This window comes from Anser cygnoides, chromosome 2 (assembly GCF_040182565.1).
Source record: "Anser cygnoides isolate HZ-2024a breed goose chromosome 2, Taihu_goose_T2T_genome, whole genome shotgun sequence".
Classification (NCBI taxonomy): Eukaryota; Metazoa; Chordata; class Aves; order Anseriformes; family Anatidae; genus Anser; species Anser cygnoides.
The window spans coordinates 115,715,471-115,741,449 of record NC_089874.1 but is presented as its reverse complement, the minus strand read 5'-3'; the positions used below and the strand labels follow the sequence as shown (position 1 = coordinate 115,741,449).

The window sequence follows — 25,979 nt, the reverse complement described above, 5'->3', positions numbered from 1 at the left end:
GCAGGGGAACTGTAGGAGTGTCCTCCTTGAGCAGAGCCCAGCAGCTGCCCCATGTCAGATCAGAGCCAGCTCCAGCGGGCTCCAAAAGGGGCCAGCCGCTGACCAGAGCTGAGCCAGTGAGCGATGCTGGCTGGGCCTCTGGGAGAACATATTGAAGAAAAGGAAGAAATGGTGCAAAACAGCAGCTGGGAGAGGCGAGTGAGAAAAGTGAAAGAAACAGCCCTGCAGATGCCGTGGTCAGTGAAGAAGGAGAGGGAGGATGTGCTTCAGGGGCTAGAGCAGAAGTTCCCCTGCAGCCCACGGGTCCCACACGGAGCAGATCTCCACGCTGCAGCCCGTGGAGGAGCCCCCGGTGGAGCAGGTGGATGTGGCCTGGAGGAGGCTGCGGCCCATGGAGAGCCCCCGCAGGAGCAGGCCCCGGGCCGCAGCTGCAGTCCGTGGATGGAGCTTTGCTAGCCATCAGTGTGAGACCACCACAGATTCTAGACAGACAACTTTATAATTGGAAAGAGATGCTAATTTGTGCCCGTTGAAATGGAAGTTAAAGTGAGCTGAGAATGTTCTCAGTCTTCATCAACTTTTAAGCGATATTTTTGAAAAACCCCCTAGCAGCATTTTTCCTGAAATGATTATGAATTCTGTGGACATATTGCTGCTTATAGCCAATCTTCTTAATTAAATCCTTCTCAAGTGCTTGTGGCATACCAAAATCCAGAAAAAATGTTGTGTTATAAAACGCAGGACTGCTTGCACGCATGCATGTGTACATCAGAATGGAAATTCAGAAGCCCCAGTAAAAAGAGTACTTGTATCGGCATGTGTAATGTTCAGAGAAGTATAACAATGGCAACTGCCTTATACTGGCTCCTTTCAACAGCAAGTGACTATCCAACCGCCACTGTAGAAAATTAGCTGCTGCACCTTGTCATTTTACTCAGTCTTGCAATGACAGACCTCAGTGAGAACCTGCGCTTATGTGAAAGCTAAAGGCTAAACTATGCAAAGATAATTTATAACAGGAGGTGACCTGGGGTCTGACTAATCATCTCCTTTCCTTCTCACATCTGCTGTGTAAATTCTAATAGTCAATAAATCAGTTAACTGCTAGATATGACTGGAAACTATACTATGTCCCCACACCAAGGGCATTAGGGTAGCCTACTTTCTCAGTTCTCACAGAAATCTGAGGAGAAATAGTTCCCTAATAAAAGTTGCAAAGGGCCCTGAGATCAGGTTGGTCCTGGCCAGGCTGTCCTGCAGGGCACCTGTGGGTGCCTCCCCACTGCCCCAGCAGGACTGGGTTGCTCTCATCCACACAGGCTGGGAGCCAGTCCCAAGAACACGCTCTAAGCAGGATACTCTTGAAGCTCTTAAAATAGTAGTGTGTGTTCTCATATTAGTATAATTTACTTGAGGCAGTTTGCTCCAGCACACCCAAACTTAGATAGTGTAGTAGCACAAAGAGTTCACCCACATAAAAAGCTCTCCCTCTGTAGTGGGGCATAAAAATGCAAAGATTGTCTGAGTGCATGGCCTAAGAACAAAGCTCATGTAGCTCTTTTTTTTTTTTTTTTTTTTCTGGAAGTTGGTGCATAAGGAAAAACTTCTCAGTATGTAAAAGTGGTCTTTTAGTTAAGGTTGGTAACAACTCCAAATTGGTATCTGGCTATGTAGTTGTATGAATTTATGGCAAGAATGTGCGGTTCCATTATGAGAAATGAATATTGATGTCTGTAGTATATAGAGACAAATTGAGCTCTAATGATTTCCTAATAAAGTAATTTGTTCATAGATCACAAGAGGATACAAGCAAGAAATTTTTAATAGTAAGGCCAAGGTAATTATTTTTCAGCATCTAATTACACCTATACAACTGATTTGGGCTACATTTGCTGAACTAAATGATGATATAGACTGTCCCACTGAGGTTCACATTCACCATTAATAGCCAGTTCCCGGCCTTTGACAAGAGGGTAGAGCAGCTCCTGAGAGGTAGTTTAATATAATTAGGAGGATATTATGTTTACTATTTGCACACTGCACTTGCTTTAGATTAAATTTGACAACTGGAGAAGTAGAGGGATATTTTTCCCAAAATTAGTCTTGTCATCTCAGATCAAACTTTGCCTGCAGTTTATTCTCTTCCCATCTATAACATGGAGCTAATGAGAAGGAAGAAGCCCATACAGGAGTCACAATAACAGCGTACCCTTGGTGTTACTAGAGATCCATAGAGTATTGTGTGTAAAGTTTGTGGAAACACACACGGAAGGGCCAGCCTGGTGTATTTAAACACACAGGTTGGTATTTTCAGTACACACCTCATGCTTCACAGAAGTCTTTAAGAGTTTAATATTTTGGTCTGTGTATCTGTTGACAGGCTATTGAACAACAAACTTTTCCTGTAAGTTTGTTTCTGCTAATGAATCCAATTTGTGTTTCATAGTACGAACAAGCCACTTAAGCACAGCTTTTTAAGACTTGTCAGTTGCTTTTGCTGTCTGAATAGTCCACACAGTCCCATGGAGCTCTTTTTGTTCTGAGAAGGAGTTCATACATCTTCAAATGAGGGGAGCAAACACCATTGTGTACATGAGGGTAAGTGCACTTTGAGAAATACTGAGTTTATCCACTTTCTGCTCTTCATCCTGGAACATCAGATGAACAAATTTAACTATGCTGTTCTTTATTGCAATGCCTTGAGGGAAAAGGGCAGTGAAGGAGCCAGCAGATCTGACGCAGAGTGAGACAGAACAGAACTTTTCTTTGGAGTGGAACTTTTCGAGGCAAGGTGAACAGCAGGAGATGGGAAATTCAAGATAGTTCAATGACACCCAGCAAAGAGGTTTTCAGCAAAAAAAAAAATCATGTAGTTTTTTCACATCATCTTGAACACTTGAAAGTTTCTGAAGCCAAGGCAGCAAGATTCCCATGGGCCATGTAAGAGCACTGACAAAGGAGATAAAAAGAGCGTGGTCTGATGGGAATTATTTAAATGAAAAGACTTATTCAGTAAAACATCCACTTGTTATGTTCTCTCCATCTACTCTTTAGGGATCTATTTCCCACAAGGTGTTCTGGTCCTTTTCCCTAAGCACATCTCCTCTGCGTAGGAACAGATCCAGACTCCTGCCTGTAAAAGGGAGCACTCAGAGTGGTCCTTTGGGGATGAAGTCCTGCTGGTGAAGGTCTGCAAATCTTCTCTACCCTGCCTCTTTTCCTCTGAGGAATCACATTACAGCTGGTGGCAAGGAGAAGAACATTGTAGAACTCAGCCAGCCCCTTTGGTAGGTGGACAGTCCTGCCTCGGTTTGGCAGTAGGCTCTTTCACCTTCTGCAGGCTCCGCTGGAAGATGGTCCACCATCAAACCCAGAGGCAGGTATAGAGTAGGTCTTCCTACCAGCAGCCTGTACAGAGCAGGTCTTTGTCCCAGTGCCAGTGCCTCTTCTCACACCCACTGGTTCATCTCTTCATCCTAGTCTGCAAAATAAATTTCCAGGTAGCTCCTGTGCTGCTGCTTCCTCATGAAGAATTCAGCTCCATCCCCAAATCAGCCTCACTTCCCACGATAATCTCCATGAGGATTATCTGAAGAGATAGAGTCAGCACACATTAGGAATATGATTTCTAATTTAACAAGATTTTAAAACATTTATTTCCATTACTCAGTTCAGCATTATAAGCATGGTCTATCAGCAGTGAAGGACAATATGAGCTAGATATTAAAAGGAAAGGCTTTTCACTCTCTATACAACTGGTACTGCAGGGTGACATTGTCACCCTGTGACACATTTTATCCTGTAATGCTGTTAAGAACAGTATCAAAATACATTATTTGCTTTTCCAGTAGCAGTCACATAAATTAAAGATGCCCAGAAGCAGCTTACATTCATATCTAGCAGCTTTGAAAAATGATCTAATTTTGATTGCAGGTAGTATAACAATCTCTTTTGTGATAGAATTCTTTATTTGGTATTTTTTCTTCATTCTCCAGCCTCAACTTTTGTCAGGTACAAACACTAATAACCAGTTTCTGTTTACCACATTGATTCTATCCAGAAAGAACAGAACATGGACAATTAATAGAACAGCTTAGTTTTCCTGTATTTTCAATGCAATTTTGGATCTGTTCACTTAAGGAGGATATGGAATTGACTACCCTTACGGTTAACATTTCTTTCCATCCAGGAGAACGTCTTTCTATTTTCAGTGACGTGCCTCACACTCCTTATTTGCAAAGTGTTAGTCATGTGACAAGTCTGCTGTGGGATTTTAAGTGAGATGACCGTCTTAGCAAATGAGCTAAAAGAAAAAAAAATGTTTCTTTTCGTCAGGTTAGTTAGACCGTCTAGTCAAATCTTTATTTTAATTGTTTTTGCATGTTGTTTTTCCTGTGAGTAGCAGGAAGAAACTTGCCCACATCTCCAAATCCTCTGGTTAAAAATGGGTAGGTCTGTGACATCTTACTGATATGAAATCTGCATAAATATACGAGGCATCTCAACATTAAAATAAAGAAACAGACCCTAAATCTACAAGGAGTAATATATTTCAGTCATCATTAAAACGTTGTGTCAAAGATTGGTGTATATCTCCTTGAGGGAAGATCTGGATGATTTAGTTGCGCATCTGTTATCAGACTTCTTAAAATTCTGATTTATTTTCTTCATAAAATAAAAATCTCCTATTTTAATTTTAATTTTGGAAATGCCTTTATGGGCTCAGTACACGACATCTCCCACTACAAATCATGTTTAGTCTTTCATTCAGGACACATCCAAGCAATTGCTCCTGCTTTGTCCTGCTCTCAGAATTGATAGTGCCTGGGATGGATCTTTTGTTTTATCAGATGGATTTAGTAGCAGACTGGAAGATGACTGTTCTATGTGCCGACACCTTCCAAGGTGTTGAAATTTGTCTTTATTTTGTGTCAGTCACCCTTAGAACAGGGTAATCTGTGCTGTGGGTAACTTAAATACACGGCTGCAAGCAAAACATGAGCCTGTAGCCAGCCAATTAGTCCAACAGGCAAAAGCTCTGGACCACATCTCCTTTCAATCCCCGTCTTCCCATAACCTCACAGAGGCAGTGTTGGGCCAGCAGCCACTGTTTTCCCACCACAGCTGCAGGCTGGCAGGACTGACACCCATTGTGGGCAGAAATCTGCTATTCACCTTCTCTTAAGCCCTTTTCCCTGGCACTGATGAACCCTGGGAATAAGCATGCGTTGGTGGCTCCCAGATGTGTCTTTAAAGCAGACAAACCAAAAGACTCAGACGCTGCTCAGAGAACAACTGATGTAAATCAATGTGCACTGATTTATAGCAGCTGGGGATTTGGCTCAGGAAGGCAAGCAGTCGTTGATGGTATTGTGAAGGTGAAACTGCAGACAGAGTGAGGCCCACCACATTTATTATGTACGATTCTGGGATGCGAGCACTGGTTTCCTCAGAGGGAAGCATCCTGGTCAGCCAGGTGCAAGTGCTGTCTGGAATTCATCAGCATCTGAGAGCTTACAGCCCCGTACTTCAGTGCTGTAAATCAAAGGCATGCACACTAATGTTGAAGAACATTGTGTGTGTCAATTCATTAGTCAATGGAGTGGGAAAGATCAGCGTATCAGTCATGAAGATATATGAAGTCTGCCTCTTAATGATGTTAGCTCGTAGGCAGATTGTGATGGAACCTTTGTGGCCTGATGACTGTGTTTAATATGTGTAATCCATACCTCAATAAATCTGTGGCTGGCAAGAGAGCACAGCCGCTTTGTTCAGTTTATGGAAAGAAGCACACTAAGCACTGTGGGCAGCATTAACATTTAACAATGTTAGGCTTGAATATAGAGACTCTCTTTACTGGAACCAAATTAAAAAATAATAATTACCCAATGAAAACAGTCAGTAAGGGTTTATCTGCTTTCCAGGGCAGGGTAGACACCCATCAGATCCCATTATTGTTGCAGTCACGTCAGTGTCTGTAGGACTTGGATATTCCACAGACCGTGTGCGGGATTAATCAGGCTGGAGTTTGTCCCTGCTCAAGGTGGAGCAGCTCAAAGTGCAGGCAGGGACTGACTTGCATCAAAAACGTCATACTGACACATTGCTGAACAGAAAACAAACAAACAAACAAAGAAAAAATATAACATAATACAGATTTAAAACACTGTTCATTCCAGAAATGTATACTAGGAAAAAAAAAATCATCAAAAGAAAAAGACCTTGCAGAAAATCTACTTATTTTTAAATAACTATTCTTCAATATTTTAAGGACCCTAACAAGTGCCGGATCCTCAAATGAAGTAAATGGACTCTGCCAAAGTAAATGAGACAGCACCAGCGTGTACCAACAGAGGACCCGGCCCTGTTCAGTGCTCTACTTTCTTTCTGCTGTGGTTTGTCACTGTAATAATGTGAGAAGCTCTGATTTACCTTTGCTTCATTCTGTTCCCACATGAAAACGTAGGAATCTCATTCCAGTTTTTAGAGGGCACGTGTGTTCAGGAACAGCTCTCTGATAAAGCAGCAGTAGCAGGTGGCAGCAGCTCACCCACCCACGCAAGCTATCTTCAGCGACTGGAGAGCCAAACAAATTGCACCACTGCTAGGACAACAACAGCACACACAGGAGTTAAACTGAATGCAAGAATGAATTGCAAGTGTTCTTTTAATCTCTGTATCATAAACAGCCAGCCCTGGTTCTGCTTTGCAAACAAACAGCAGTGAAATAGCTGGAATAGTTGGGCCTGAGCGTGAACAGCTCATTAAGATTGACAGAGGAGACCATACCCTTCAGAGAGTATGTTGTGAATTTCTGGTAGTCTCAGAAAAGTGCATGGCATTTGGTTCAAATTTATGAGAATTTTTCACATCCTTACAGATGTTAGCTTTTTTCGTAAACAAAGATGAAAGCAATCAGGCCACCAGAAAAGCTAATCTGGTGCACTACTGAGTACTGGCTGAATCTTGCTCCTGGACACACATTGAACCTGAAAGATTTTTATTTTTTTTTGGTTGAACTGCAGAAAGTGTTAAAATATTTCTGTGAATATGAGGTAAGCTGACTGAACTTCAGAGCATATGAAAACTCCAGATAAAGGTATGGGGACTTAGCTGACAGCACTGAAACAAGCTTATCAGCCTCTGAAGGTGTTAGCAGTAATTTTAAATACTGCCATTTGAGTGACATGGAACATAGAGCTGTACTTTAAAATCTGGATAAGAAATATGCTTATAGAGCAGTGCCTTTTCTTTTTAATTCATTTTGTGTGTCCTGTATGATATTCAAATACTATATTTTTTCATATATATGTTTATATATATTCATGACAAAAAAAAATGAAACCCAAAACTTCTCAAATGCTTAACAGCATGCATAGAAAGCTAAGTCCCACCCAGAAAAAAAAAAAAAAAAAAACAAACCCTGCTGTTTATCAATATTTTTGCCTGGTAGCTGCAGTTTATGATGCTTATCCTTCATTTCCTGTTCTAAATTGCAGGACAGATTATGTGCATCCAGCATTTGACACATTTTACCTTACAAGTATCTACCTTTATTCAGGTGACATTATTCCTTTAAACCATACTTGTATCAGTGTGAGGAATTAAGTTTGCAGCTAAATTTATGTCTGCTTTGTGTCAAAGCAGTCTCGTTGATCATGCAATCAGGGAGAAGTGCTGTTACAGGAAAGGGTGACCACCTCCGATTTTATGTGCATTCTTCAAGGTGGGTTAGTTAGAAGACAACTGATCAGTGATGGAGGACTTCATTCAGCTGACATTCATTTCGGTTTGGATAGGGAAGTTTCATGCTGGCAAAACACTGAGGTATATACAAACAAGAATTTCATACTTACCATTATGAGAAGAGAGAAAGGCAGAAAGCTTAGACAAAAATCTTTCTTCCTCTGCAACAGAGAAGGTGCTTAGCTTCTGTGAAGAAATGAAGACAGTGATTTACTTAGGCTTATTTATCATTTTCCAGATCTATATGTCACCAGTACTGTTTGAAACAGAAAAATTGTTTTAGATATTTCTCTGCAAAATCCCTGTCATTTTACACCATAAGAACAGAGCTATTTTGAGTCAGAGCAAAAGCTGATCTATCCCAGTATCCTGTTTTGACAGAGGACAATATTGGATACTTGGGAAAAAAGTTTTAGAACATACAGTAATGCTTATCATCTTAATCACCAGTGATCTGCAGCTCAGAGACTTTATCAACTACTATTTTCTGCTTGTTTTTAACACTTGCTGGACAAGTTTCTTACAACTTGACTTTACCTAATGCTAGACATGGTAGAGCTGCATTTGGCATCCTGACCACACCATGGCAATGATTTCCATAGTTTGATGCATTTTGTCTCCTCTGAACCTGACATGGGGTTGTTTTGTTTGTGTCTTTTATGCTCCCATACTCATCTTTTCCAGAGTACCACAGAGAAATGTATATATGAAGCTTTTTGGCAAGGACAGTGAACTAACTCAAGGAAAATCTCAGGGATGCAGAAGGTTTTAGCATAGGAGAGCTGAATCAAGGGCTCTCATGGTGCAAGGTATTCCCCCAGAATAAGTCTTGGAGTTGGAGACCAAGAAGCCTGCACAGAAAAAAAAAGAAGAGCCAAAACCACAAGAATTCTGTGTCTGCACCAAACATTCAAGTGTAGTGATTGCTTGGGATGCGTGTGGGGGGGTTTACCAGGGCTGTGACAAATGGGGATGGCATTTGGAAGACTGCCAAAGGAAATGCAAGTACAGGATAATATGTACATACTTAAGATGTACTCACAGTTCAGGTTTTGGGCAAACCTAGTTTTTGCTGCAGGTGCATGGTTGGTGATCAGAAAGTTAATGCAGCAAAGCACCTCTTATTATCTTTGGCTCTCTTTTTCTAACTGGCTGTCATTCAGAGAATAGGAAGCTCAACACTGTGTGGAGAATTGTCCTCTCCACCTGTCAGTGATTAATTTCACATATTCAGCCATCAGGGACTCTGTAGGAGATTCTGGTTATTTTTCTTTCCTGTCTCAAACCAGAATTTTCTGTCTGTACTTTGTATTCACTTCTAAATGACTTTTCATAGTTTGGGTAAAAAAAAGCCTTATTATTTTTCTACTGTTTAATAATGCTTTGGAGTTAAAGTTATTTGCATTCATTGCATTTGAACCAAACAATTTATAGTTTTAATTTTTTAAATGTATTATTAATCATATCAACACAAATAATATTTGAGCAAGGTACAGAGTCTTTTTTCCCTCCCCTAAATGAAAAATGATGCATAGGTTTTTTTCACCTCTCCCCAGTGATGTGAACATGGATTTCTTATTCTTTTGACTGGCCAAGCAAGACCAGATCTAAGGATCAAATTGATGATGTTCCTCTTTTTGTCCACAGTACAAGGTGGGCAACACTTAATAACCACTCCTTCTCTGGCAATTCTTTGATGTTGCAGGCATTGAGAGGCACATCTCTGTTGACCTTGGTACAACTTGGGAAATCCTCCAGGATCCTTAGGAAATCCCAGTTCTGAGAAACCAGCCACATTGTGTTGCAGGTAAACAAATCTTTATGCTGTTTCCAACCCCTAAAGTTCCCTGTGTTGATCAGAGGCTTTAGCTTAATTTGTTTCCTAAGAGACTGTGGCTCTAACAGGATTTGTAAAAGAGCAAGGTAGTGGGGAATAAGGGAAATTGCTAAGAAGACAAAGGTGGCTGAGATCCAAAACAGAATTGGATCTGAACAGAAGAATGTTATTGGTGAGAAAGTAGCTAGAGAGGAAGAGCAAGAGGTAATTCACCTGCTAGCTGAGAGCTGAGCAAGGGAAGGGGAGAATAGGAATTCAGATGGGGAAACTGGTGGGAAAGCTAGCATCCAAAAGGTGCATGAGGAAGGAGAAATGGAGGTGATAAGGTATTAGGAACCCAGTGGGGATTTGTTGGTGGAGTAGCAAGGACTTGAATGAATGGGGCATGGGGGAGGAGTGAGGAGGGAACATAGGGCAGAAGAGGGTGGAGAAGAGTGTTAGAAAGGAAAGTCTGTCTTTGAAGGAATAGGGAAGGCAAGCAAGGACACAAACATTGAGAAAATGCTGGTAGAGGACATGTAAATTCAGAGACATTGGCATTTTACCCAGAACCACTGTTGATAGGGAGGAGGATAATACCCAAAGCTTTGGCAGCATAAAAGCTAAATGCCCACAAATTGTTTAGGATCGGTGCCCTAATAGAAAGACCTTAAGACAACGTCTGATACAGACATTGCTCTAGAGAACAGGGTAACTGATATCTTAAAGATCTATTTATAATGTGTGGAAAATGCAGCATTTTATCATGGGGGACTTCCATCTGAGTGTCTTGTACTGCTAGTCTCATGCTGCCAATAATAAAAGGTCCTTGGAATTTTTAAATGTTAGAGATGACAGTTTCTTAAATCAAAAATTGCTGTATCCAGCTCAGGGGACTTTTATATTAGACTACATCTTGAAATACAAAGAGGGATTGATTGGTAGACCAAGTTCGTTGGTAACATCTGAGCAAAGAGATCTGTAACTTAACATTCATTATGGGCAAACAGAATAAAGCTCATACTGGTAATAAACACATTTGAATTTTTAGCTTTAAAAAATAAAACTCACAAAATGTTCATTAAAACATAAGTATTATCTGGGAACATTCAAGAATATTCTACCACATATAGGAAAAACAGTCCTGAAAATAAGGGAGTATGCTGCCTAGAGGGGAAAACAATCAACCAAAAAAAAAAAAAACCTCTGTCAAATTTATTTTTTCTAGTTATGCAGTGTCATGTATACGTCAGAAATGGAGTATTACAGAAAAGTGGAAAGAAAAGTCAAATGGCAAAATTTTAGCAACAGAATGAAGACAAAATTCCTGTACACAGTTCTTCATGATCTTTGTGACAATGGCATGACCTCATTACTAGAAGAATTTGTTAGAATTAGAACAAAAAAGACTAAAAATAATTATATTTCTCTGCATTTGGGGAAACATCCAGGTGATGCAGTCACATACGAGCACAAAATATTTTCAATTCTAACAGCAACTAAGGTTAAATGGCAGATAGAAGTAATTAATTGGCAGGACTAGGTATCTTGCATCTGAGAGTGTAGAAAGAGATGGGTATCCAAGAAGTTTTCTGACCCTGCAGAGCTGAATTGCTACTATTTTTCTATGTGAAAAGCTCTGGAAATATTGTATGGTGTAAGTTTTTAAATGCTGTATGAAACAATTCATCCGTTTAATTTTGTACCTTGTTACTTCTATTGAAAGTTAACTGTATAACACAGTATTATTCTGGTTCTCATCTGTTCCCTGCTTCCATTAAGAATCTCTGAAACGCAGTTGAGAGAAAGAAATATCAGGAACCATTTGAAGATGTCTGTCAATGTTGTAGGAGTGTCTATGCTAACGAAATGCCACAGCAAGAAACCTGGTTTTACCCATGAGACTGGTAAATAAATATTTGTTTGATGTTGAGCAATTCTGGCTGGTGAGCAATTTTGATCATCTCATGGCCAGCTGGGAAGGGAACCTACTGACAGGAATCTCCCATGGGTTCCAGTGGCCATTTTCTGGCCAATTCTGAAAACAGACCACGTGCAGATCAAGGGAGAGCCTGGATTTCTGAGAACACATGCACAAAGTCTTTCAAAAGTATCCAGGTGAAAAAGAAATTGAATGAGGGACTAATGTCAAGGTCTTTGTGGATTTCTGCAATCCAGAGAAAATGTATTTGTATTAGAAAACCTATACAGAAACGTAAATTTATTTATTTATTTATTTATTCTATACACAGGAATAGGGCTTTTAGCAAGTTTGTCTTTCTAATACTGGAAAGTCTGGGGATCCTGGTAGTTAAATTGCAGTACAAGCAACATGGATACACTGAGTGGGGAAGTTTTATTATTTGGCACTGTGCAACCTATGCTAGAAAACTGTGTCTGTGCCCAGACAGTTGTGGTTTGGGAGAGAGTTCTGGGGATTATTAAAGCACTAGAAAGCATGACTCATAGTTCAGGGTTCTCAGGTGATTTATTTTAAGGAGAGACTAATGTGGGAATTGTCCTTGGAGGACAGAAGGCTCTTTGCTCTTCAGCAAAAAGCATAGGAAGGTCTAGTAGTTGGAAGCAAGAAGTAAAAAATCTCTCTAAATTATAATGAATCAATTTACCTATGTTTGCTTGTGGATTCTATATTAATAGAAAGATTAAAAATTAAGCCCAGATCTTCTTCTAAAAAATATGCTCTGAAATACAGGCATATTTCATTGTCCCATGCTTTTGAAGTACCAGAGCTCGCAGTAGGTGCACATACTGGTTCCTTTTGTCTTGCAATTGGTGCAAAGTTTTACACATGGGAGTGCTGTGACTGAAGAAGCAGCAGAGGGAGATATCACCCCTCTTTTCCAGTGAATTTTATTTAGCCAAATGGCCAGAAGAAGGGAAAAGGATGGGGTTTGCAGGCTAAGGAAAAAGAAACACAATTTGAAGAATGCAGAAGAGGGTAGGAGACAAGCATAGAGAGAAGAGACATTAACTTTTTGAGCTTGTATGGTTGATAGGAGTGTGAAGTGCTTGACTGGATATTGAAAAGGGAATCTTGATAAATCCAATGTTTGTTATTGAACCCCAAAATGTGATTAGGAGAGGTGATATTCTGTTAGCTCTCTCAGGCAGAGGGCTGGAAGCTGAAAGCTGGGGGGAAGGAGTCTGACAGTTTCTATGCTTGCAGGCCAGGGTTGGTATTTAAACAGGTGTAAGTTGAAATGACTGACCCTGTGAAGGTAACAGATGTACACTGTGCCCTGAGAGCTCAAGCAGAGCCAGAAGAGCTCTACACTTGTCTGGACCACCAGTCCCTAGAGAAGAGGGATTTGGGGCATAGAAGCAACGTGATTCTCTCTGCAACAGAGTAGAGGTTCTGAAAAAGATGTCAGAGACAATGGCAAGGAGAAAGATGGATATACAGTTATAAAATGTTGCTATTTTTAGGGCAAGTAACGCAAACCCTTGTCTAAGGCTGATGGGAAATGGCTAGATCACTGAGAGGAGCTGAGAACAAGTGAAAGTGAGGCAATATGAAAAAGAGCAGGGGAAATCAGCTCACTGAGGGAATGAGGGTTATGGATGTATTTCTCCTAGGTGGAGATTAATGAGGACTTTGGGTTAGAGTTTGAAACTATTACAACAAGTGACTAAGAAACAGCAGAGGTAAGAGTTTGAGAGGGAGGAAGGGAGGAAGATTTGTGTCTCAGGCAGGCAGGCTGCTAGCACATTTTTACAAATGACACCTGCTCTGAGCAAGAATGTTCCAGGGGGTTATATTTCAGCCCAATCCATTCTTCTTAAAAAATACATAATTTATTCCTATAAAGGGGACACACTGATCTGATTTAATTAGGCTAATTAGAGGTCTGTGTCAAATACAGGAGTGAAGCATGTGGAGGTGGGTAGAAGGCGTAGGCATGAAAAGATCAGGGAAAAGTCCTTGTAAGCAGCATTAGTTTTCAGTCAGAAGCAAATGACAGGAATCTGGGCAATAAAGAATCTGAAAACCTGGGTGCTACAGAAATCTTGCACAGCTGGGTGCTAAGGTGCTCGGTATTAAGCCTGAGGTAGACTGAACCATGGAAAAACAATGGTTTTGCTTGAATATAAGACTTCAGACATACATGGGAGGGGATGGATTTCCAGAGATGTGTATTTCTTTCTAGTATTTCAAGCTCTTTTGGAAATGGCCTTTGGCAATATTTTTAGAGCTGAGGACAGTGAAGTAAGGAAGTGGAAAAGATGATAATACAGAAACAGGAAGGGGGAGCTGAAAAGAAAAGGGATTCAGGGGTGCTGGTCATGTGAGAGGATGGAGTCGTAAAACAGAGTGAAATTAAATAAAAGAAGTATAATATTGTAGACACAGTCACTGAAAGCCATAAGGAGATGGCTTTTATTCCAGGAAATTAGTGGATTATCTGTGGTCTCTGAAGGATCAGAACAGTGCTGGGGAATAAGAAGCCCAAAAGGAGAGCTAGCAGGACAGCAGGGCAGGGTTTCTTATTCTCAGCGGTTCCAGGCAGGGGATCTGTCCTTCGTTTGAGAGGGAGAGCGAGATGCTGGAACAAGCTGAGTGTCTCAAGTACATGACAGGAGTGATTTAAGTCAAGTTTCTATCACCACTGAAAATAACAATTGAACTAAATCCAAGATACTGACCTCTGCAAAGGTATTTACTGCATCCTGATGAAGACTGATAATGTAGCCATAAATATAGCAAGTATCTGGAAATTCACAGTTGAGAAATACCAAGAGCCCTTGAGGCTTTTCCTCCCTCACAGTGGGTAACGTATTTCAATGAAATGTGAGAACAAAACGATGATAGCCCAAAAAGATTTATCCTCTTACTTGGGCACTGTGTTGCATACTGAGCTTGGATTCACTTCAGCCAACATTTCTGTGATATAGTGTTTCTTTGTAAAAAGAACTTTACCAAGGAGATTCAAATAGAAAACTATGCAATCAATATATCTGACTTTAAAAAGCAATGAAATAGTTAACTTGCTCTTAAAAATGTTAATATGTAGCTGTCGTGAAGAATAAAGGGACAGAAAACTCTTTATTATTTGCATTAAATCATTCCTAAACTAAAACAGTAGAGGCTGACAGCCAATGTGATCACTTTACTCTCTTGAAAAGAGCAACTTTTTGCCATGTTTAACAAACAGGGAAGTTCAGCTACGTGAAGTCCTGAGAGGGACTGAAAAAGGAGGGTGGGTTTAAAGCACAAGGCTTTACACCCAAGCAGAATACTGTTTGTGCCCATACTGTTTGTGCCCATGGAGCTGGAACAGAAGACAAATGTAAAATGCTGCCAGCCTCTCCCTTTTGTTTCTTGGAAGATTTGAATAAGCAGCCACAGAAATGGGCTCCAGATCCTATTGCACTGCAACCCTTCTGTACTCGCCTTCCAAGAGCATTTAAGCACCTGGACTTTCCCTGAGAGAATGGTCATCCTAAACAAATTTTTAGTGCCGTCCTCACTCTCCCCCCAAAATCTCAGCCGAACTATATTTTGGATTATATTCTTGTGCTGAAAGGTGTTAATAGCCATAGTCGAGTGGGCTTTGGTCTGTAGAAAATTGACAGATTTGAAGCAGACAGGTGTGCTAATCACACAGACTGGTGCACCACAAAGACGGGTGTGCTAATAACCCAGACTGTGAGGAAGGATGAATTAAGGTTTGTAGTTTGATAACTGAAAATAATAGAAGCCTGTGTCTAGTAGTTTGCGTGGCACAGAAGCTAAATCATCTAAGCTGTTTGTAAGTGCGAAGCCTAAAAGATTTATTGGGCAGACTATGCAGAAGGTGATGGGAAGGACAAAAGAGGCTGTAACATCTTTCAGAGAACCGGCATAGCCCTAAGGTGCGGAAAGAAATCCTGAATAAATGGCTTGACAGGCTTGGAAATTTAACACACCCTCTTTTCCTCTAAGCAGCAGAACTTAGTGTAGATTACTCGACATAACCTGAATTGCTACTATTGCTACTATTGCTATCCAATGCACAGTTGAAGCTGTCCAACACCAAACTAGCAACTGTTTATTCACCTACTTAGATTAGTTACTACATGAATTACACATTTGGGGCATGTTTCTCTGCTGAAGAATGAATGAAAAAATTTTGATGAAAAATTGTTATTAAGAAATCTTATTAAAAGAGTAAGGTAATGTATCCATTTCATGGATAATGTCAAAATATATCAAATAAAATAATGGTTAGTTGTTTCATAATTTGTCTTATTAAACTTCTGAGTAAGTAGATGAAGTTTATATGCAACATAAACTTTATGCAATATGCATCACTGGTGAATCAGCGCTTCAGTTGAGACTTAAAATATTGAAAGATTTAGGACAAAAATAATTATATGTTTACTGTAGTTAATATAAATACAATGCTGACAGTATTCTTCTGATTTTGCCGCTACTGAAAGGACATCTGAAAGTTGTTGAAACAAATTTAAGGCAATGTGGGGAGATGGGATTAGGAAAGATATTCATACTTTGAAACTTCCTTGCCCTTGGGGTTTCAATGGAAATTTTCTCTCCGCCAATTTAAGCTAATATCTCTTTCTTGTGTAAGACAGAAGGACATCAGTGTTGCTGAGTGTGTGTGGCACAGTGCCGTGAGGACCAGATAAGCTCTTCAAGACAAGTAAACAAATGACTTTCTGAAGTATGCACACATGAGCATTATCATCTTTAAAAGCTGCATTAGATTTTCAAATGTATCATTTTGCTTGGCAGTCTGAAAAAGTCGTTAGAGAGAATCTCTACATTAGGAAGAGGGAACAAAGAGCTTGGCAAAATTTTGAATATCAGTGTATTTCCTTTGATTAGAAAGCTGGGCTAGTTATGGGAGAAAAACAAAGCTTAGTTTGCCTTCTAAATGGAACACATTTGAATATACAAAATTGATAGAATTTGAAAAAAAAAAAAAAGATTGTATATAATAATCCCTTATATAAATTTGTAATATATTTTAACAATTTTACTTGTTTGATTTATTTGTAAATCAATTCTGATTTTGATATGGAAACTTTATTCACAATGAAAGCATAAAGAAAGAGTGAACAATTCAGAAATACAGGATTTATTACAGATTTCATCCTTGGATAGTTTTATCTCAAACAGCATCATTTGTTCTCTACTCATTTTCATTTCATGCCTAGCCAGAATGAGACAGATTGGTCTCTGCCTTTATGCTTTTACTGACAGCCCCAAGCCTGCAGCACAGATAGGCTGCTGGTCCCTGGGTAACAAGTTTTTAGATTGGGGCCAGACGTGCTGGGTCTTTAGAGCACAGAATGAAACACAGTTCCTTAGTCAGCATTTTGAAGTGTGGAGAGGGAGGTGGGGATGGAGGGAAAAGGGGACTTGGGTGTATCTTTATTTTTGGAAGGAAGCATTTCTTGAGGTTTTTAATCACTGCCATTTGGCTTAACATGGCTGATTCTTCATGAGGTTGTTTTTGTGCTCCTTAAAGTAAAGGAGTAGAGGATGCTTTAAAAGACGAAGTGAAAATTATGTTGTTTTCCTGCCCCAGATAAGATGCCCAAAATTGTCTGGAATGAGCAGGAAACCTCCACTGGATGTCTTGTGTGAGGATGGAGATGAGCCTCAGGGCTTCCTGCCTGGGTAGATGTAACTTGTGAAGATGGATGCTGGATGTGTCTTGAATTGAAGCTGGACGTGATTAGCCCCGTATAGGCATAAATAGCACCTTAGTGCTAACCTTAGCATTTGTAATTGCTCTTCAGACTTTCTGAAGCCATTAAATGAGACCATCCTTAGCACAGTATATATAGAACATATAGTGCAGGTATATGCAGCACATATACTGCAGGTCAGACTGCATCTCAGCCATTTGTGTACCATTTTGAATGTTTTAAAAAACTGAGGGCAAATCTCCAGCTACCTGGTCTCTCTCTCTCTCTCTCTCTCTCACCCACACACACCCCAAACCAAACAACAAAAACAACAACAAAAACAACAACAACAGCAACAAAACAACAGGCAGGGAAAGGTCTTGCCAGTTCTTAGACAGACTTTCATCCATGTCAGGCCACTTCTAGTTCTCCTTGACTTTTGGGCTGAGGGACAGCTGCTGTGCTGCCTGATGCCAGTCTGCATTTCACCCTGCACAGCAGTAGGTCCTGAGAAGAGGATGCCTCAGTTCCTTCCAAAGGCTGTCATCAAAACTGAAAGGTACTTTCTAGTGCACCATCGAGCATCGCTTGTTTCCCTTACTCATGCCAGGACTCCTCACTGCTCTTACCAGCCACAGACTTGCTGAAGAGAATGGAAAAAGCCTGTGTAGAAGTTGAACTTGTATAATGACACTGGAGCATGTTATATAAACCTCGGTACAAAGAACTTGTTAAAATGTACCCAAAGGGTAGAAAAATATTCCAGATCATTTATTCAGACCTTGTTTCATGATCACGATCGTTTTTTTGTAAAACCTCTGGCAATATTTGAATTTGATTATACTAGAGCTAAAATTTCACTCCTGTTTATGGCTCTTCCTTGCTTCATGCATTGCAAAGCTCTCCTTTGTGTTTTCCATAGTACGCATAAGCAGGGACGACGTGATCACTGTGCTGGACAGCTATTCTCCTGCAGCGAAGGGACAAGACCATGCACAGCAGCCTTTTGCCTACTGGTGTGATAACAGAGATGATTAATCCCTTCTCCCTGGGTAAGATTTTCTTTCTGTAGCCATGTGGCTGCCTGACAATGCACAAAAGCAAAGCAAATTGCACTTGTGAACATACTTGCTCCTGCTGCTTCCCAAGCACACACATGTTTCAGGCACCCACCCTGTGCTGTGCACGCTTTGCAAACACCTTCATACCTGAGCTGAGCAGGATTTGCCGGGCTCCTGAAGGCACTGAAGAGAGCCTGCTGCGTTTGGGTACCGCACCGAACAAGCGGAGAGGAGCGACTTTTTCAGCAGGCTGCGTTAGGAGGACGCCAGTGACACCTAGCGTTTGAAACGAGGCACACAAAAACGCCAACGAGCCCGGCGGGTTCCCTCGCAGAGCTGCGGGCGGCAGGCAGCGAGGCTGGTGCTGAGGGGTCACCTCCCGGCCCTGGGGACGTGGGGACAAGGAGCAGGGGGCAGCAGGTCCGGACAGCCTCTCTGCTCCCCTGGCCCACCCCAAAACGTCTCCCAGCCTATCTGCTCGAACAGAGAAATTGTTTGGGAATCAATCGCCCCAGAGAGCGAACGAGAAGCGTTGCAGGGGTGATCGCAGGGTGATGGCAGCCTTGTGTTCCTCTCCGTTTGCATCCTCCGTTCTTGTCTGCGCTTTGCTAGCTAACAAAGCAGCAGAATATTTTGACTTTGTACTGTTGTGCATGCACCAAAATGCAATCTGGTAACTGATACCATCTCTGTGTACACATTTCTAAACTAATTGCAGTGGGAAGGGTATGAGAGGTGATGCACTGTAGCTTAATTTTAACAAGGAAGAAAAGACAGTCTCTGAAAACAGGATACAATAAATTCTGAAATAAAATTCTGGCTCATCAAGGAGCTCAAAACTGGTGACACACTGCCCAGATTCAAGGGAAAGGGGAAGAATATTCCAAGGGCATTCGATATCACATAGCAACAACAGTTGTAAGCTGATGAATTCAGTGTTCCTACAAGTAACCCTGGCAGTCAAGCAGCTCTTGCAGATTTTTTTTTAATGTTTGGTTTGTTAAAATTCCTGTTTCTAAAAATAAGGATAAAATGGGTTGTGAGATCATAAACTGTATAAAAACGGATGTATGCTTAATGTTGTGCAACAGTTAAAGAAGTTAGCATATGAATAACTAATCACCACTGCAAGTATCTCAAGACATGATTAATATAAAAATACTGTAATGTTGCTGGTAGAAATAGAATATCTGCTTGAACTATACACAGATGTTTGACATTTCTATCCCTTTAGATATTTACCAAATTCAATAAAAAAAAAAAAAAAAAAAAAAAAAAAAGTAGTAGTAAAATTAGACTGAGTGAAAGAATTACTGTAAAAGTAGCAAAATGGACAAGCTCACAGGCTGGTTCATTACGAAGGATCCAGACCAAAGTTTAAGGCTGTTGTGGCTCCCGCAGACTTGAACGCATCCATATATGATTAGATTACTTCAAGGCTTCAGAGATGCAAAGCGTTTCTGAATCAGAGGCAAGCTGAAGATCTGGTGTCTTACATTAGATGAGCGTAATATGTTTAGCGCTTTGAAAGTCATATAAAGTCACTAGAGACTTCCTGAATTACCTTTTGGAATAAATTCAGCATCTGTGTTTTTTGATAAAAGAGTGACATAGATGTCTGGAGCTTCTGAAGGTGGGGATCGTCAGTGGAGGTCATTTGAAGAACATCACAGGACACAACATGAAATGACTATGATGATCCTAGGAGGTACACCGGGACCTGAGAAAAGCCTTGTTTGAGGGACATAGCATCTGTTCCTGAAGTAAAGCAATGTCGTTGTATCAGTGTAATATTTTAGTTTAGATTGCTGCTGGAAAACTGCTCATCATGAGTTAAGGCAAGTTTAATGGAAGTGTGTACTTGAAATTGAAAGGGCATAAGTAAAGTATATTCCAGAATACTACTCATTCAGATGGAGAGGAAAACAAGCCACTGCAAGAATTAAGATATAGTATGGATACAGAATTAAGCCAACATTGTCTATGCTGACTGGGTGGCTATTATGGACATTGAATTCCAGCAATAGCATAAGCAAAACCAAAATGCATCCATAAATGTTGGTCATAAAACCAAGTGATATTTCAAAAAGTGTTATTTTTTGAATGACTGTATTTCCAGAGATATCCTCTCAATTCTGTTAGGTACTCCCAGGTGAAAGAATTAGAACAGGTAGAAATTTTCACTGGTTCTGTTCTGTGCTTAATAGCCATAATGGATCCTTATTCAGTATGCTCTTCTTTGGGATCAACTGGAACAGAAAGGAAAAAGATGCTGACAGGTCTATAGTCATTATATTTTTGTAGAGTTCCCTCATTTTGATTACTGCTGTTACTCTGATAATTTTCTGAATATCTGAATTTTCAGATATCTGAAACAAAATTGCAGTTCTCTGCAGTTCAAGCCAGTCACTGTAAGGCACCACCAACTTGGCATCACTCTCAAAAGCTTTAGTTAAAGTGATGATGACACCTATTGTGTTCTAACTAGCAACGCTTTTATGCTTGCTGTAAATAATTACTTTCATTAGCTGTTTTCTTGACCATATATCATTGGAGAAAGAAGCTGCACGCTCTAGGTCTTCACGCATATTAACACTGATTTACTGTTTCACCTTCTTCACTTGATGTAAGAATAGTACAGGAAGAGTTTACAGGCTTTGATTTTTTTTCTTATTTTTCTTATTTTCTGTGTAACTTTAGAGTCTGACTCTAGTGACTTTGGGGATGGCTTTTGCATTGTCTTCATGTGAGCAACATTTTTGTAAGGGTCTGTTGGCTAGATTCCCTTGTGCAGCATAGCTTTTTGCACTGCTAAGACAGCAACAAGAAGCTCTAACAGGACCACAAAGTGCTAGCAGAGAATCCCCTAGGATAGGAAAGTGTGCACAACTTGGCTCCAGCACTGCACTTCTGAATGCTTCCATGTGGATAATGGAAAGAATATACCTCAATGCCAAGAGAGGACACACTGGAGATGTGGCAGAGAAGACTGCATCTCTTAAGGAACTGCACTGAAGGTTATGGAACAGAACAATTTTCTGGTGAAGGGCGTAACACTTTTTTTTTCTTTTTTTTTTTTTCAAGAGTTAAACAGTTGAGAAAGATTGAACCGCATGAAACTTGATCTTGAAGTCCCTCTTTTCCTTGCACTTATCTTGTGGAGCCACATCCTAAGTTGAGGATGCTGTTCCAGGTAACTTATTCTCCCTGTTTGCTATGCAGTGGTGTTGGTACTCATCTGATCAGGTTCAGGAGGAAAATTATCCCTGCTGGTGCTTCTTCTTCGTGTCACTGGGAGGTGAAATGCACATCTATGTCAGTGCAAGGGAGTGCAGAGGGGTGCAGCTGGAGAGGGCATGAGAAAAGAAAGGAAGACCGGGCTATAGCACCTCAAAGCTGCTATGAAACCACACCCATGGCGAAGCTACTGACAAGTCTCATGACTATTTTGGGCAGAATGTAGAGCTGGGACGGCATAATGCAGACACTACCATGCCTTTTTGTCATATAAGAAAAGAGCATCCAGCCCTAGGTATAATCTACTGCTCATATGTGAGATCTGAGAAGCATTCAAAGCAAAGTAACACGAAGTAATTCTATTAAATGCACTTATAAAGTCACTCAGTATCCATTGTATACAGGTTGCATGAAGGCACAGACTTCACATAGTTTTTTCTTGGTTTGTGTATTTATGGCAGATCTGTCTTTATTTTTCCAAAAAAAAATTATTACAAATAAGATTCTTACGAATCAAAAATATTTGGGGGATTTTTTATTTTTATTTTTATTTTGGTGGGAACAGGTAAGAAAATCATTTCTAACATATGCTTATCTTGACAGCGTCACTTTAATTTGCACTTAATTGGCTGTCTGAAAGGCTGTTTCCATGACAGCACAGCAGATATACAGTAAGGGCACTTATAAACAGTGATAAATAACGGATCATTAGATTTCAGGGAGAATTCTTCAATAGACTGTTGCTGCTTTTTACATTTGTTGGGTGGAGACAACACATCCACCACCATCCATGACACTAAGATAAAAGCTGTCCAACTTCCAAAGACCCCGTATGCTAAAAGACAACACTTGCTACCTTTGAAAGCAGGTCAAATACTGTCTTTAAACCACATTAAATTACCTCTTCTGTTAACTTCCTAACTACAACAATCTACAATTCTGTGTCTTACCTATACTTGTCAAACCAGTCCTAAGTCCCTGCCAAGCAACAGTGCTTTTGGGGTGGAAGTGGCTTCTCCTGACATACTTTCTAAAATATTTCCAGCCATGCCCTCTGACAGAGAGAAACTCTTACAGAAAGCGATTTTTCCCTCTGGTTCACTGCTCTGGGTTTCGCAGTGTAGTCTATGTGGAAAGGTGTTGGGACCACTCATTCTGCTGAAAGCCATCAAAGAGGATGCTCTCAGGGGGACACAAAAGTGGAGATGGTAGCTGTCATATGCAAGGTAACCCTGGTGCCTCGAATAGTGTTTAACCAAGATCCACTTTAGCTCAGCCTTGAAACATACACAGATGTAAGAAACAAGCCTGTAATTGCCATTGCTCGGAGTAATAGCAGTTGAAATATTGCTGTTTCAAAGGAGGTTTGATAGTGCTAGATGTGTCCTAGTGCAAAATTTAAATACATCTGTTTTGCAAGGATTTAGATTAGCACTGCAGAAAAAGATCTGATCTCTTTCCTCTTGAAGTCAATGACAGTTTTGTCAGGAAAAGCGAAATCGGAGTTTTCTTCTTGTTCTTTTGCTTTTTATGATAGTTCTCTGTTTTAATGAAACCAGAAGAGGCAGTGTTGAATAAAATATTAAAATAAGAATAATTATCTGCTTGTTTAGACAATCTGGAATGCAGATTGAAACAGGAAGGTCATCTGCCTGCTCCCAAGTTTTGTGGAAAGATTTTCTGAACTTTGCCATATGCCAACTATGATACATTTAAATTTCTAAAAAGTAAGTGCTTACTGCTAAGACCAACTAGTACCCTATCAGAGAATGCCAAATCTTTGCTACAACTCTTGTAAGAAAATAGTGGTTCTTAAATGACTCCTATGGCTTACCAAGACTTCTATCAAGCAGACTTTAGGCATATAATTTAACATACTTTTATTTTGGTGGCAGTTCTAGCTCAAGCAGCCTTCATAACTTTGCACCTGTGATCAATCCCCATTCCTGCTTCTCCCACCTATTCTCCAAATCACAAGGCATGATGCTCTGTAAGACTGCATGTTTAATCAAACCAGAGATTTAAGCATAACTTTTTTTTTTAATACACACTGGTTCTCATCTCATCAATTGCTAGTAATTGCAAATATCAGAAATTTCAGTACTTGTCCTGTCATTTGAAAAACCTGTTTCCTTCAAAGAGAAAAATGGACTTTTCTTACACTCAGACTGAAGGTAGCAATGCACCCAAACGCTATTCACTTTCGGGGGTTAGGCTGCTGTGTAACCTAGTAGCTTCAGAGAATTTTGTTGAAAATTTTTTCACCTCTTTAGGAAGAAATCTTTTTTAAGCAATAACACTCAGTTTGAAACACTGCTTTGTTTCATTTTATAGAATATATGACTCCCAGAGAAGATCAAAGATCATTTCTGTCCTCTTCTGAACCACTCAGTGGGTGTATGAATCTACAAGTCTGTTCTGCAGTGGAAATGTAACTGATAACTTTCATGCTCTGGCACTGGAACTTTTTCAGTGGAACACTGTGCTGGCAACCAAGATAATACTGTGTAATAGAGATGTGTGGCATTTCTCAATCATTCGTATCATACAAGGCAGAGTGATATACTGACATGGTGAGCCATCTGTGCTAATGCCGATGATGTTATTAAATCATTCATAACATTTCACAATTTTTATTGGATCATTTAAATTCTTATTTTTGGCATAGAATGTAGATTTCTTCCTCTAGAAATATGAACTCAGTATGCAAATGTGTTTGCCCTGTTTCCTAATAAATTCATGACTTGGTTGAACATCCTTACAAGTGCTGTGGCTCACGAAATTATGTCCTCAGATCTTGATAGTAGAAATAGAGAGCCAGATTCTTGCCAGATTAATTGATTTGTTCTTAGCACACATAGATTTGATCTATCTATTTCTGCCCACTTGTTCTGTGCCTACAAGATGTGCTGCTACTCACAATTCTACCCCATCCTTCTTATTCCCACTGAGGAAAAGTATTTTTCTCTCACATTTTATATCACTTACTAGTAGGAATATTGCCCCAAAATCATACTGTAGCTGCAAAACAACACCGAGGTTTCAGTGGTCACCATCTTGTCATGCACATGGCATACTCGCTGACCTATTTATTCTAGGTGAGAGCTAAGAATACTGCTAAGTGCACATCACACTGGGCGCTGTGCACACACGCAGCATGCCCTGGAGACCTCACAGCTCAGGTGAGAGTGCAGCTCAGGGCAGGAAGTCGGACAAACAAATGGAAAAACGGGGAAAGAAAATGATGAAGTTACAACAAAATTATTCCACCAGAAATTTTCATTGACTACCTGCTTACACATCTGAGAATTGCCATGGAGACACTGGTGGCCTCTGCATAATTAAGGCTGCATTATTATTTTCATTTGAAAGAGAACAAAAATCTTTTTCCATACAATTTAATGATTATGTCCCAACATAGTACAGTAAACCATCCTACGATAATCAAATTTTTCTTGTTTGTTTTTAAAGATTGAATAACCTTGCAGATGAAACAGAAAAGCATATATGTGTCTGTAACTCCCTTATGGAAGTATAAAATATTCAACATCAGGACATGATGTTTGGCTAGCTAATGAAAAAAGATATCTCACTTCACTGTCACAGGCAATTTGCTAGAAAAAAAATATGAACTGTAGGTGTTTTGTATGATTGCACCTTTCATGAAAGAACTGTATATGACCTGCAAGTGCATAAGCCCTTATTTTGCTTTGGTGCAGTCCCCTCCAGTCTTTTGAAGTGCCTGTAAATAAAAATAAAACATAACTGTGAAGTGGGAGTGGATGGAGAATTGTCACTGTATAGATTTTACACCTGCTTTCCAGAGCATACATGTAATAAAGGAAAAGGGACTGTAAGATCCCCCTAGGCTCATCGCATGCTTGACAAATGTTTGACCACATTCAGTGCCCAGGGCAACATGCATCTACCCCAGCAGAATAGCTTTAAGTCACTTTACTTGTATCAGCAGGCTTGTGAAGGGGCTTGTGCAAGGTTCAAGATCTGTCTGTGGCTCCAGACTATGTATGTGAAGCACGCTGGTAAGTATGGCTTAGAAGCACTTTATGTCTGTACTTTAAAGGGCTGCAGCATTCAATCATGTTTTAAGAGAATAATCTCTTCCTCCTTGAGAAGGTTACACTTCAAAACTCAGGTGTGCAGGGTCTTCTCACTCTGCACGGGCTCCTCAGAACTGCAGGGATGAGTGATACGAACACAACATTTCAGAACAGCTTCAAACACAGTGCAGCACAAATGGCATGTTGGATCATTGCAGTTCTTCCAGAAACCAAAAGTAACCACAAAGAGAGAGAGAGAGAGAGAAATTTAAAAAACAACAACAACAACAACAAAAAACCTCTCCTTTAAGCTCAGGCCCTGTATAGCTTCCTGATGTATAGCAGCCCGCAGACCCCAGAGGAGCAGATAGTCCTTCCCCTTCCTTCAGCCAGTGGAGATTTTTC

General features: G+C 40.2%; 2 long non-coding RNA genes across 2 annotated transcripts in view; one reads left to right on the top strand and one right to left on the bottom strand.

Moving 5' to 3' along the window:
- LOC136790172 (uncharacterized) overlaps positions 1-24,257 on the top strand; it is a 105,650-nt gene extending 81,393 nt beyond the window's left edge. Inside the window, exons 2-5 of the long non-coding RNA XR_010829653.1 lie at positions 9,452-9,553; positions 18,141-18,270; positions 21,364-21,472; positions 23,851-24,257. This is a non-coding gene — a long non-coding RNA (uncharacterized lncRNA). The remainder of the gene's footprint in view (positions 1-9,451; positions 9,554-18,140; positions 18,271-21,363; positions 21,473-23,850) is intronic.
- Positions 1,605-18,523, bottom strand: LOC125184877 (uncharacterized). The gene is made up of 4 exons (XR_010829652.1): positions 18,427-18,523; positions 7,857-7,932; positions 5,886-6,106; positions 1,605-3,589 (listed from the first exon to the last, which is right to left on the bottom strand). It is a non-coding gene; the product is annotated as an uncharacterized lncRNA (long non-coding RNA).
- Positions 24,258-25,979: the final 1,722 nt, after the last annotated feature.